The sequence below is a fragment of the Nuphar pumila genome, chromosome 4 (genome assembly GCF_984573655.1).
Source record: "Nuphar pumila chromosome 4, dmNupPumi1.hap1.1, whole genome shotgun sequence".
In the NCBI taxonomy this organism is placed as follows: domain Eukaryota; kingdom Viridiplantae; phylum Streptophyta; class Magnoliopsida; order Nymphaeales; family Nymphaeaceae; genus Nuphar; species Nuphar pumila.
The window spans coordinates 141,210,800-141,223,457 of NC_143252.1; positions in this window are offsets into that span (position 1 = coordinate 141,210,800).

The window sequence follows — 12,658 nt, forward strand, 5'->3', positions numbered from 1 at the left end:
AGGTAAAGAGGTAACATACATTGTCACTGAAGATAAAAATTTTTGGAAAGCAATTGTTTATATCATTAAAGTCACATTACCTTTAGTGAAAGTATTGAGAAGGGTTGATTCAGATGATAAACCAGTTATGGGATTTTTGTTTAATGATATGAGAATGGCAAAGGAAGAAATAGCTCATAATGTAGGCAATGATAAGAGCAACTATATAGACATTTGAGATATTATTGACAAAAGGTGGGATAATCAAATGCATCACTGCTTACATTCTGCAGGGTATTTTCTAAACACACACTTTCATTATGATGATGATTGTGTAAAAGATAAAAAAAGTTAAAATTGGGTTTATGGAATGTTTAGAAAAGATGGTGCCCAATATAGAAGAACGTTGTGCGATTTTGATTCAGCTTGATACATATGAAAATGCAATTGGTTTGTTCGGTAGACTAGAGGCAATTGGCACAAGAAAGAGAAAAAATCCAGGTATGTATTTTTCTTTATATTGTCTTAATTTCAATTCTAATTGATCTAATTTTTTTCTTACTAACATTCTTTTTTATTTTATTTTCTCAGCTGATTGGTGAAATACATTTGGTGATGAAACAAAAGAATTGAAAAACTTTGCAATGCGAGTGTTGAATCTCACATGTAGTGCATCAGGATGTGAGCGTAATTGGAGCACTTTTTCTTTGGTAAATATAGATATTTTCATATTATTGATTATTCATTGTTGCATAATATATTGCAAATTTGTAATTATATAAATTTTTAATTTATAGGTACATACAAAAAGGCGAAATCGCCTTGAGCAAGAAAAACTCAATGCTTTGGTGTTTATCATGTACAATATGAAGTTGAAAGAAAGAGATATAAGAAGGAAGACAGTTGAGGATCCTTTGTGTCTTGAAAATATTGATTATGATGATGAGTAGATTATAGAAAAAGAAGATTCAGTTTTGCCACAAGATGCATTAGAAGATTCTTGGTTGGATCCAGCTTTTAATTTGGATGATATATATGTTACTCCTTTTGATACTTCACCAAGCTCAACTAAGAAATGTAAAAAAGATCTATCTTCAAACAAGATGCATGCTAATAAAGGCATGTCTTGTATTTTATAAATCTTATATTTTTTTAAATTTAATTATTAATTTTGTTAATATTTTGGAATGAAGGTAAAAGAAAACAAGTAGAAGATTCAGAAAATGAGAGAGCGAATAATGAAGAAATTGAAGATGAAGAAGAAACTATCCCATATATGGATGATTCAAATGAAGATGAGCTATCTAGTCCTAGTGAAGACAATTTTGTTGAAAATATTTGATATTGTTTAAGGCTTATGACAATTTTGTTGAAAAAATTTGTGCATAGAAGGTATTTCTAGAACATGTCAATTTGGAGATGGCCCCACATGTATTCAATATGTTTTCATGATTGTAGATATAACTGGTTTTATCTTGCACTATTAGTTTAACTTAATCTTGAGGATGGTGCTTTAATCTTTAAAATGGATAGGTTACACGACAATCATGGCCTTTACTTTTATACAAATTTTGTTTCTCTTATCTTAATGATAATTTTCTAATGAGTTCTGATTGCAGATGAGATCTTGACAAATTCTCAGAGTAAAATCAATATTTGACCATGGATATGAGATTACATATTTTAACAGTATTGTGCCTTTGTAATTGTCCACTCTTGGACTTGTTTTGTGCTTTTGCACTTTGTTCTTGTAATTCCGCATACTTCATTAAGAGAGTGGCAGCAAGACACAAATTAAGAGGTGTCTGGTAATGGTGGTGGTGGTGGTGATGGTGGCAGCTGAAAAGGAAAAGAAAAGATGAGAGTGGTGGGCAGGCGTTAAGAGAGAGGGAGTAGGGGAAAAGGTAATTCTAATGCATAGTTATGGCAACTCTAACAGAAAATAACTCTGGATTTTTTTTTTTAACTATAAGAAAATTTAGGTGTGCTTTCGATCCATTAGCAGACAAAAATTGGCAAGACCAAGTGCCAACGCAGAAAATCCAAGCCTAATCTAAACTAAAAAAAAAACTTTATCCCACCAAGAGCTTATTTTTGTCAGATCTTTTCTCTGCTCAAAAGAGTATTATGGTAGCTCAATTTTGTATGCACTTGTGAAGATTTCTTCTGTGAACATGTTCTTCTTTTTCTTCTTGATCAATTTCTGTCTTATGCATCTTTCTGCTTCAATTATTTCCATCAATATGCTTAACAGGTGTTAGGTCCTCGAAATGGATACCTTCCTCTGTTACTGCCTCTTGTAAAGCCTCATTTCAGCAATGCTCTCCCTCCTGGTGATGATAGCATTTGGTTTGACTATAAAGGATTGCCATTGAAATGGTATGCCATATTGATTTTATATTGTTCTTTATCTTTTCTGTGCATTTATGTACTGATTTATATTAGACATATGTCTAATATAATTCTTATCAAAAGAATAATAACAAATATGGTTTCTTATCACACTCCAAATGATCCTCTTGAAGATATTTTTCATGAGTTCCTGCTAAACTTTAGTTGAATGTTTAAGCTTTCATCAAGTTTTTATGGTGATGTTGTTTCCTCCTTCCACTTTCCAGATGACTTTTAGAGTCGCATTTAACCCTATCAACATGGGTCTAACTAGTTTCTCATGATTATGGTGGTGTTCTCTAATTCTTGTCCGACCTATTAGAGGAGATCATATTATTGTTATTTACTTCTATGTTCTTGAGCTATTTAAATTATGCCATTTTAAATATTTTTTAATGCTTGGTGGTTATGCTTTACCATGAGTGGAACAAAGAAGTGTGCTACTAATCTTATTTGAATGGATTAGATATACATGAAAACCTCACCAATCTTGCGGGGCTTTGGGATTTTCATTATTTTATTAATATTATATATTTTATTATTTTGATCATGAAGCTTACGCTTCAACGCCTCGAGGCTTACGCCTCGCTTCATAACAGGCTCAACGCCTCGCTTCGCCTCATCACATTTAACAACCTTGCCCAAAACCAAAACCAGGTTAAAAACCAACCTTGCTTTGGATGTCATCCAAATGGTTAATTAATCAACATTATCTGTGACTCGCCGACTCATTCTTTAATAGTCATGCAATAAGACATCGAATTTATCATAGGCCTGAATCGGCTGATTCTGATTGTATTGGCAAAAAAATTTGATATGAAACTGAGCTAATTCGGGTTATTTTTAAATAAATTTAAAAATATGATCTGAATATTTGTTTATATTTTAATAATATATTAATAATTTTAACGCATCATCTGCATGTTAAAAACATACCGATTCTCTGAAATTCGATTCAAGGTCCGATACGATTTTGACAACATTGATCAATTCTACATGAAAACCAACAAATTTGACGCATTTTCTACGTAGCCAAAACCATACATGAGCCCGGTAAACATGAACATGAAGATACATTAAAAAAATGATATTGAGGAAAATATGTATTTAATTTTTTAATTTTTCCTGTATTTTTGCTCATTTTATTTTATCATTGATAAGTATGCATGCGAAAGTAGGGTAGAAAAAAAAGGTGTATGGCTGTTCATGTATGCCACGTGGCAACCAATAACTGGAGAGATATTGTCATCGTCAGCAATAAATATAATTATACCAAGCCCCCACCAACGATCCCGACTTAAACAAAACGATAAAAGGGCAATTTGGTCATTTAACAATCGTCATGTTCTGATTGACACTTAATAATTTTTAGTTATTTTTTGGCCGATTCACTTGATGATCGGTATCAGCCTATCGAACTGAATCGTTGGCCAAACAATACAGGGCAGACACACACAGACATTATCGAGTCATCTCTCTCTACCAATGTTATCGGTATCGGTGGGTATAGGCCTGTTTCGGCTGATACTGGTCTGAATCAGTTATTTTTACTGAAGGATTCACTAGAGTATCGGTATAGGCCGATACACCTGAATCTCGCCAAACGATTCAGGGCCGATACTGATAACATTGCTCTAGATTAAAACATTTCCTACCTTCTCAATGATTGGATAGATTGGAAGAACCTTCACCTTGTTTCTGCCTTCTACATAATATGCTTGGAAATAGAACCCGATCAGGTGCAATCACATGGCACAAAATTTGTGCATTAAGCACCTGATCGCCTTCCATCAGGCCTTGGGCCCCACAACTGACAGACCCTGTCCCCAACATGGAGGGAGATCAGGTGCTTAATGCACAAATATTTGTGCAATCATATTGCACACTTGGAAATATGTCAACTAGCTTTGCTTCTTTTTTTTTGTTTACTAGGCAAACATAAAATTCAACCCCAAACCATAGAAATAGTTTAAAATCAGTCAATGGAGAGGGCTCTGTCAGGATCAAACAAATTGACAGCGTCCAGTCCAGGTTTGATCTTGACTGTTGCCCAATTTGCTTGAGCGAACCAAATTGAATCCGATTTTGTGGACATTTGAGATGATTTTACCCTTTCGTTGGGAACTGACTTCCGACTGTCGCAGATTCGGACCCTAACAGTACTCGTCCAACACCAGTGGAGCATGACTAGTTCTATATGTATAAGATTTGATTCGAATCACCCTCTTTCGAATCGTGGTTTGAATCTAGAGCTAGCATGCAAGTGATACATGCAACACTGGATCGACATCGAAACAAGAAGAGACTCTTAGTTAAGAGAACATGCAACACCAGAGCCTTGCACAAGCAGATGCGTGATGATTTCCTGAAGGCAAGGGGTAAGCTCAAGGAGTTTTACGTTGCTAGGACAATTACCCTAAGTACGGCACACAAAGCATGTGCGGCTAGGTCTTTGGGGGCAGTTTTTTCGTGTAAATATTAAAAAAAATGACCCTCAACAAAAGTCTCACCGAACTGAGTGGCGAACCCATTCACAAGGTGGATCCAAATTTAGTAATAGTAGCTGTATTCAATCAGGAGCCAACCCATTACAGCGATCAGTTGGCTAGATTTCACATGAAGCATGCAATTTATGTGCATTTACAAGCAACTTGAATCAATCAAAATTAGGTTGAAATTCTTAAATAAATGAACTTAAGGAATCTTGGTTAACATTGGGAAGGCTACCAAAATTGTTCAAGAAAAATTTTGAGATGAATACAAATCTTGTCCAATGATTGTATGTTTTTACTAAAACTTATTTGCATCGTGATACCTCACAAGAGTTTTAAGTATTAGGTTTCTACTGCATACTTATGATATTCAATAAAATATTATTTTTTATATTATAAGACTTTTTGTGTAGCCCTTTGTGGGTTTTGTGAGAATGTTTTTTAGAGAACATTTGTTTTGTTCATCCACTTAATATTGGTGGACATTTCAGTTTGTGATCGAAGGCTCTATAATTGCATTAATTGAAGATTTCTTGGACTTAGAACATTTTTATCTTATCAGTTCTTGTTTCTTAAAATGTGTCCAAGGTTTTTATTATTTGACTTTATAAGTCTATCACTCTTCTTTTGATACATCCATTATTATTTGTTTGGCGTGAGTTATATGCACTTCTATGTCATGAGACCGGAGTTAATTGTTGAAGTTAGTTATGTGTGTACCTCTGTCTTCTTATCATTATAGATTGCCAAATGATTTGGCTCTAACTGACGGTTGATTGACCTTTGGTTCTATGAGTGTGTTGTATCTCTCATTTGTTTCTTGTGCACCTCAATGTTGTGAAGTCAGGGTTAGTCGTTAATGTGAGTTATGTATGCACTTTATGTCATCTTATCAATCTAGATTCTCAAGGGTTATGAGTGACGTGTTGTCATTTACCTTGGGTCTGATTGATGGTTGATTGGCTTCTAAACTCATTGTTGTTGAAAATTTGAGTTAGTTGTTGGGGTAAGTTGTGTGTGCACCTAATGTCATCTTATCAGTATAGGTATGTATCTAATTGGCAGGTGATTAACCTCGGTTTCTATGATTTTGTTTTACCACACGTTTATTTGTGTAGTCATTGCTATAGTATTGAATGCTTGATATCTTGATTTTCCTGTGATAGTAGTTATGTTTTTTAAAACAAAGAGTTTTAAAAGATTGTTAAAATCATTATTCTTATTTTTCTTGATGGCATTAATTTGTTTTCATTACAAGCTCTTCTTGTGTTTTCTCTTGTTATGTCTCTTATCTAAGTGTCATTATATATAAACAAGAGATGTTTACTCACATTTTTTTGTGTTTGTCTAGCCCATAAGTGACTCTTATTATACTCTTGATCTAGCAGTTATACACTTATTTTTAGTGTCATTATATGCAGACAAGAGATATTTTCAATATGGTGAGTTATGTGCACCCATTGGTTATGCTCTTATTCGAGTTGTTAATACACTTTTTTTAAGTATCATTTTTTGTAGACAAGAGATGTTAGTTATTGATATTTTTTGTATGTTTTTAGTCTATTAGTGGTTGTTCTAGTCGTTGATACATTTGAATTTTAAGGTTTAGAGGTCTATTGAGGTAATTGCTTGTGGTGGTCGAATTATTGTTAAGATTTGCAAATATTATTCTTTTTGTTATGTGGGATTTTTTAAAAATCCCTTCATAAAATTTCTATTTTTTTTTTACTTGTATGAAAAAATGTTTATTGATAAAATTTTATGCATCTTATGTGCACTTCATTAATATAATATATATATATATATATATTAAGATTGATGTTTGGTCCTTTGTACTTAAACTCATTCTAAGTTGTGTGAATGAATCCTAATGAGTTTTGATTTGTGAAATTACTCTTTTTCGTTATTATGTGCATTAAATATGTTTTAATTGAATATTGAATATATATGTGTTTCATATTGACTATCTTGTTCACATTACACATGCATGAATTTAATTATCTCCTCTTTTCTGGAGGATTTTTTTTGAATTGTTATATTTTATATATGCATATTGTTGCTGATGATTTGTTATTTCATTTGAAATGATTTTCTAAAAATCCTTGAGATATTATTTATGAATAATTTTTCATCTCTTCTTGATGATTTATATGTCCTTTAGTGATCAAATTCTCTTATGATCAATATTTATGTTTGCTTGAAAAATATCTTGATTTTGGGTTTATGATTTGATTTCATAAAAATCTATCTTGAGGTATACTCCGCTTATCTTTCTTAATGATTATCTAATGTTTTTCTTGTACAAAAATATATTTGTTTTAAAATTATTGGGTTGGGATATTTTTTTGTGCAGTTGAAACCTTTCTTTTGTTCTATCTGTAGGTCTTTAAAGATGCGATGGATTAAGAAAAGAATATCTTTAATGCATCATATCGTGAAGATAGAAATAATCGATGAGAATGTTTGAGGACGATCATCAATGAAGACATTTGAAAACTTGTATTTGCAAAATTCTCTTATGCGTCATAAAAACGGAGACTACCAATGAAAATATTTTGAAGACTTGTATTTAATTAAGACCTTTCAAGACTTGTAGTTTCAAACTTTCGGTTATCACACTGTAAGTTTGGGGGGTGTTTATATATATATATATATATATATATATATATATATATATATATATATATATATATATATATATATATATATATATATATATATATAACAGGTAGTGCTCTCTGGGAGCATTTTGGTCTTGTTATTTTCATGTAAATAGTGATTGTCCACTAAGGACGGTATTGTACTTGTATTCTTTATTTTATTTTTGTCTCTATTGTATAGTGTAAGGGGTTTATATAATTGTTGGATTGTTGGTGTCATGGGCTTACTTTTTTCAATAAGCTAGTGTGGCGCGACAATCCTTCCTTACCGCCGCAAGCCTTTCTATCACTCTGTCACGGGCATAGAATGCTTCGCAAACCCGCGACGTGCCAAGCTGCCCAAGCTAGCCAGCCTAACGGCCAAAGGCCATGTACCGACACCTTTTTATGTGCTGAATCATTTTCATTGACCTTGCGCACCACTCCACGCGCAGCTTTCGCGAAAGCTGATCAAGCGCATTTTCAAATGCGTATTCTATGTAGTCCATGCCGCTTAGTGCATAGCCGTCTCATACCAGCTATCACTTCAGAAAGAGGCACAAACTTTGCCTTAGCCTTGCGTGTCATGGAGCATATTGCGACTTCATGCGCACAACACTGTAAAACCTCACCACCGAAAGAACAAGACCTTGCGGCCCCAATCCAAAGACCAGATGATGATAAAACATCATAGCAAAGAGCACTACCCAAACTCATTCGCCGGCGCCTAGGCATTCACTTGCCTAGCCCTGAGTCACCATACTCGATTGGAATCGCCTAATGTGATCCCTGGGAAATTAACCCTAACCCACACGCACCCCCGTGCATCCAATTGCTACGCGTGGGACGATCTTGCAAGCCGAGAGGTCCATGACTAAATCTCCAAAGGCAGCATTCTCTAATCCACTGGCGCTGCTTAACTGAACAATGCTCCATGTTTGTGTTGCACACACAGCGATGCGCTAACGACGATACCGATATCTATCGCATGTCGTGCTACCACCGCACGTCAGCGATCAAGCAAACGCATATCGCGCGTTCCTACACTCTATGCATTTTCCACTCAGTAGAGCTTCGCATTACACATGCCCCATTCCGAAAGATCGGCCTGAGACAGTTGTAATGCCTCACTAAAATGCCCATCTTGTCTCTCTATAGAGTTTTTCTCTTCTTTGTAAGATAATGCTGTAATGAAATGGAGGTCGTCCACGATCGCCCTTGAAACACTCAAAAGAAGTGTCTAAAAGACACTTTAAGCAAAGCCCTTAAAAAAGGGGTAAAATAGGAACAAAACACACATAAATAAATAAATTTTATTTATGTAAAAAGATGCTTGAAAAGCATTAAAAGAAGTGTCTAAACAAGAGGGGCTGCACCCCTATTTATACAAGAGCAAGAGAGAGAGCTCATAAGGAGCTCTCCCTTTCTAGTCGTTGGACTAGTCCAACGGCTAGAAATCTAGTCGTTGGACTAGTTCCAACAACTAGATTATTTGGTCAAGTTCCAACCGAAACTTGACCAAATTACATTATCTAGTTCTATGTGAACTAGATAATGTTTATTACATAAAAAATATAAAAATATATAATATAATAATAATATATCATATTATTATTATATTATATATTATGTTATATATTTTAACACTCTCCCTCAAACTTATGATACAATGAGCGAAAGTTTGTCTAAGAAAAAGTGATATATGAGAGTTACAAGAGGTTTGGTGAAGAAATCTGCTAATTGGTATTCTAATGAAACATATGACAGATCAATGGTGCCGTGTAGAATCTCCTCTCGGACATAGTGACAATCTATCTCTATGTGTTTGGTGCGTTCATGAAAGGTTTGGTTGCTTGTAATGTAGATTGCACTCTTATTGTCACAGCACATGCATGGGGCCTGTATTGCTTTAGCTGCTATGTCAGCTAACAGTCTTTGGAGCCAAACAACCTCCATTGTAGTTGTTGTCATGACTTTATATTCGGCTTCAGTGGAGGAAAGAGAAACCTTCTACTACTTCTTGCACCTCCACGATATGAGAGATTCACCTAAAAACACAAAAAATCAGTGGTTGAGTGCCTATTATTAGGACCACCTCCCTAATAAGCATCAGTATAAGTAATTAAATCTAAATATGATGATGCAAACAAGAAGAGTCCCCGTGAAAGAGAACTCTTTAAATATTTAATAATGCGTAAGACTGCTCCCATGTGAACAAAGGTGAGAGCATGTTAAAATTGACTAGCTGTGTGGACGACATGCGCAATGTCTAGCCGAGTGATAGAAAGGTAGGAAAGAGCTCCAACAAGTTGTCTAAATGGAGTAGGATCTTCAAGTCGTTCTCCATCATCAATTTTCATCTTAACATTAACTACTTCTGGAGTATCTACTTTCTTTTCATCTGAGATGCTAGACCTACAAACAATGTCAGAAGCAAATTTAGATTGAGATATCAAATACCCTCTAGGGGAATAAGCAACTTCTATTCCTAGGAAATATCGTAATAGTCCTAGGCCAGACATCTCAAAATGAGTTTTAAGAAGAGTTTTGACATTAGCAAGTCACTGTTTGTCACCTCCAGTGATGATCATATCATCCACATAAAGAAGAAGAATGATGATACTTGCATCAGATTGCTTAATAAACAAAGCAGTGTCAGTCAAACAAGAACGAAAACCAATATCAATCATAACATGACTAAACCTGTCATACCAGGCTTTTGGTGCATGTTTAAGACCATAAAGCGCTTTCTCAAGACGAAGAATTTTATCCTTAGAAAGACTAATACCAGGGGGAGCTTTCATGTACACCTCTTCAACAAGACTCCCATTTAAGAAGGCATTTTTAACGTCTATTTGAAATATAGGTCATTTCTTAATAGAGGTTAAGGCAATTAAAGTTCGAATTGTGGTCATTCGAGCCACAGGAGCAAAGGTTTCTTCGTAATCAATGCCATACGCTTGAGCATAGCCTTTGGCTACAAGTCGTATCTTATATCTTTCAAGGGTCCTATCACTTTTGGTTTTGACTTTATAGACCCATCAACAACCTATAAGTTTCTTTCCAAGAGGTAGATCTTGGATGAACCAAGTATTGGCTTTTTCTAAAGCATGTAGTTCTAATTCCATAGCTTCAATCCATTCTGCATGATTTTTGGCTTCAAGATATGAGGAAGGTTCAACATAGGATTGAATTAAAGCAAGAGCTGCCCTATATGAGGGTGAAAAGGATTCATAAGACACAAACTTCTAGGGGGATCTAGAGATTCTAGAAGTTCTACGAGGAGGAGCTTCAGAGAATCTTTCTAACGCACATGGGGGGCGTTGCTCTCCAATTCTTCGCCTTGAATACTGAAAACTAACATCCCTACTAGTTTGCTCTTCAATATCATGTTCATAGCTAGTAAGGCTTTGATCATTGTCAATATTACATTCAAAATCCTCTTCATTGGATTTGGAAGTTAAGTCAATTAAAAAAGAATATTCAGTAATATCCTTGGATTTTTCACTTTAAAAAAAAATCTTTTTCAAGGAAGGTCACATTCCTTGACACATATAACTTATTATTTTGAACATCGTAACATCTATACCCTTTTTGGTTTTTTGCATATCCTAAAAAGGCACATGGAATAGCACGAGGAGAGAATTTATCATTTTTGTCTGTAAATACAAAACATTTGCAACCAAATACTCTTAGTCTGGAGTAGTTTGGGGCTAAAGTATAAAGTTTTTCAATCAGAGATATGTTTTTTAAAGAAGAAGATGCATTCGATTTATGAGATAAGTAGCAGTTAAAGCTGCTTCAGCCCAAAACCCTTTTGGCACTTGGCTTGCTATTAGCAATGTCCGAGTGGTCTCCATAATGTGGCGATGTTTGCGTTCTGCAAGACCATTCTGTTGCGGGGTATTTGAGCAAGATCATTGATGAATAATGTCATATGAGTTAAGATAGTTTTTAAACTCCCCAGACATAAATTCCCCCCTGAATCAGTGCGAAAAATGGAGACATTACTTTGAAATTTGTTTGTAACCATTTTATGAAATATTTGAAAGTGAGTAAAAACTTCAGATTTATGGTTAAGAAAATAAATCCAAGTATGTCTAGTAAAATCATCTATAAAAATAACATAATATGCGAAACCACCTTTAGAAATTACTGGTGCGGGTCCCCAAACATCCGAATGTATTAACTCAAAAAGTTTTGAAGAGACAAAAGTTTTACTTGAGAAAGGTAATCTTTTCATTTTTCCAAGAATGCAGTCTTTACAAGCAAAATTTTCAGATTTACAAAACTTTCCCAAACTTAAAAAATATTGGATTTTAGACATATGAGGATGGCCAAGTCTTCTGTGCCATAAGTCTGTTTCCAATTTCTGAACATTTAAGCAAAAAGCATTCTTGGGTAGTTCCAAAAAGTCCATGTAATATAGTCCTCCTTATTTATGACTTTCCCCAATTAGCTTCTCTGACTGGCGATCCTGTATCCAGCAACCATCAGAAGAGAATGATATATTACATCCATAATCAGAAATTTGAGAAACAGATAAGAGATTCAAATTGAGTTTTGTGATATATCTAACTTCTGGAACACAAAAGGTTTTGGTTTTTTCAAAACACCCAACTCCCTTTATTTCAAGAGATGTTCCATCTGCTGTAAAGACTTTTGAAATACTTGAGTTGTTTTTAAAACATTCAGATAAGCATTTATAATGTGGGGTCATATGAAATGAGGCACCAAAATCTAAAAGCCAAGAAAAGTTACCTGGACCAAAAACAGATGCAACTGCCGCTCCAGTTGAGGCTTCAACGGAAGAAGATGCCTTTTAAAGAAGAGGCTGAAGAATCTCCATAAGTTGAGCCATAGAAACAGGTGCATCTTGGTCTTTTGATTCTTCAACTGATGCAACCTTCTTTTCATCTCTTTTCTTTAATTTTGGACATTGAGGCCTATAGTGCCCCAGTTCATGACAGTGATGACAAATCACTTTTCTTTTATCAAACTCGCCATTTTGCCTCCCAAAATGAGGTGGCCTGTAGGTACGAGTATGATTCCCAGGCCTAGACACATCTAGGACAGAATCATCAACTTTAGAGGAGCTTTTCCAGAGGCGATTTTCCTCCATTGTTAGTTCTTCAATAGTTTCAACAATAGAATGAA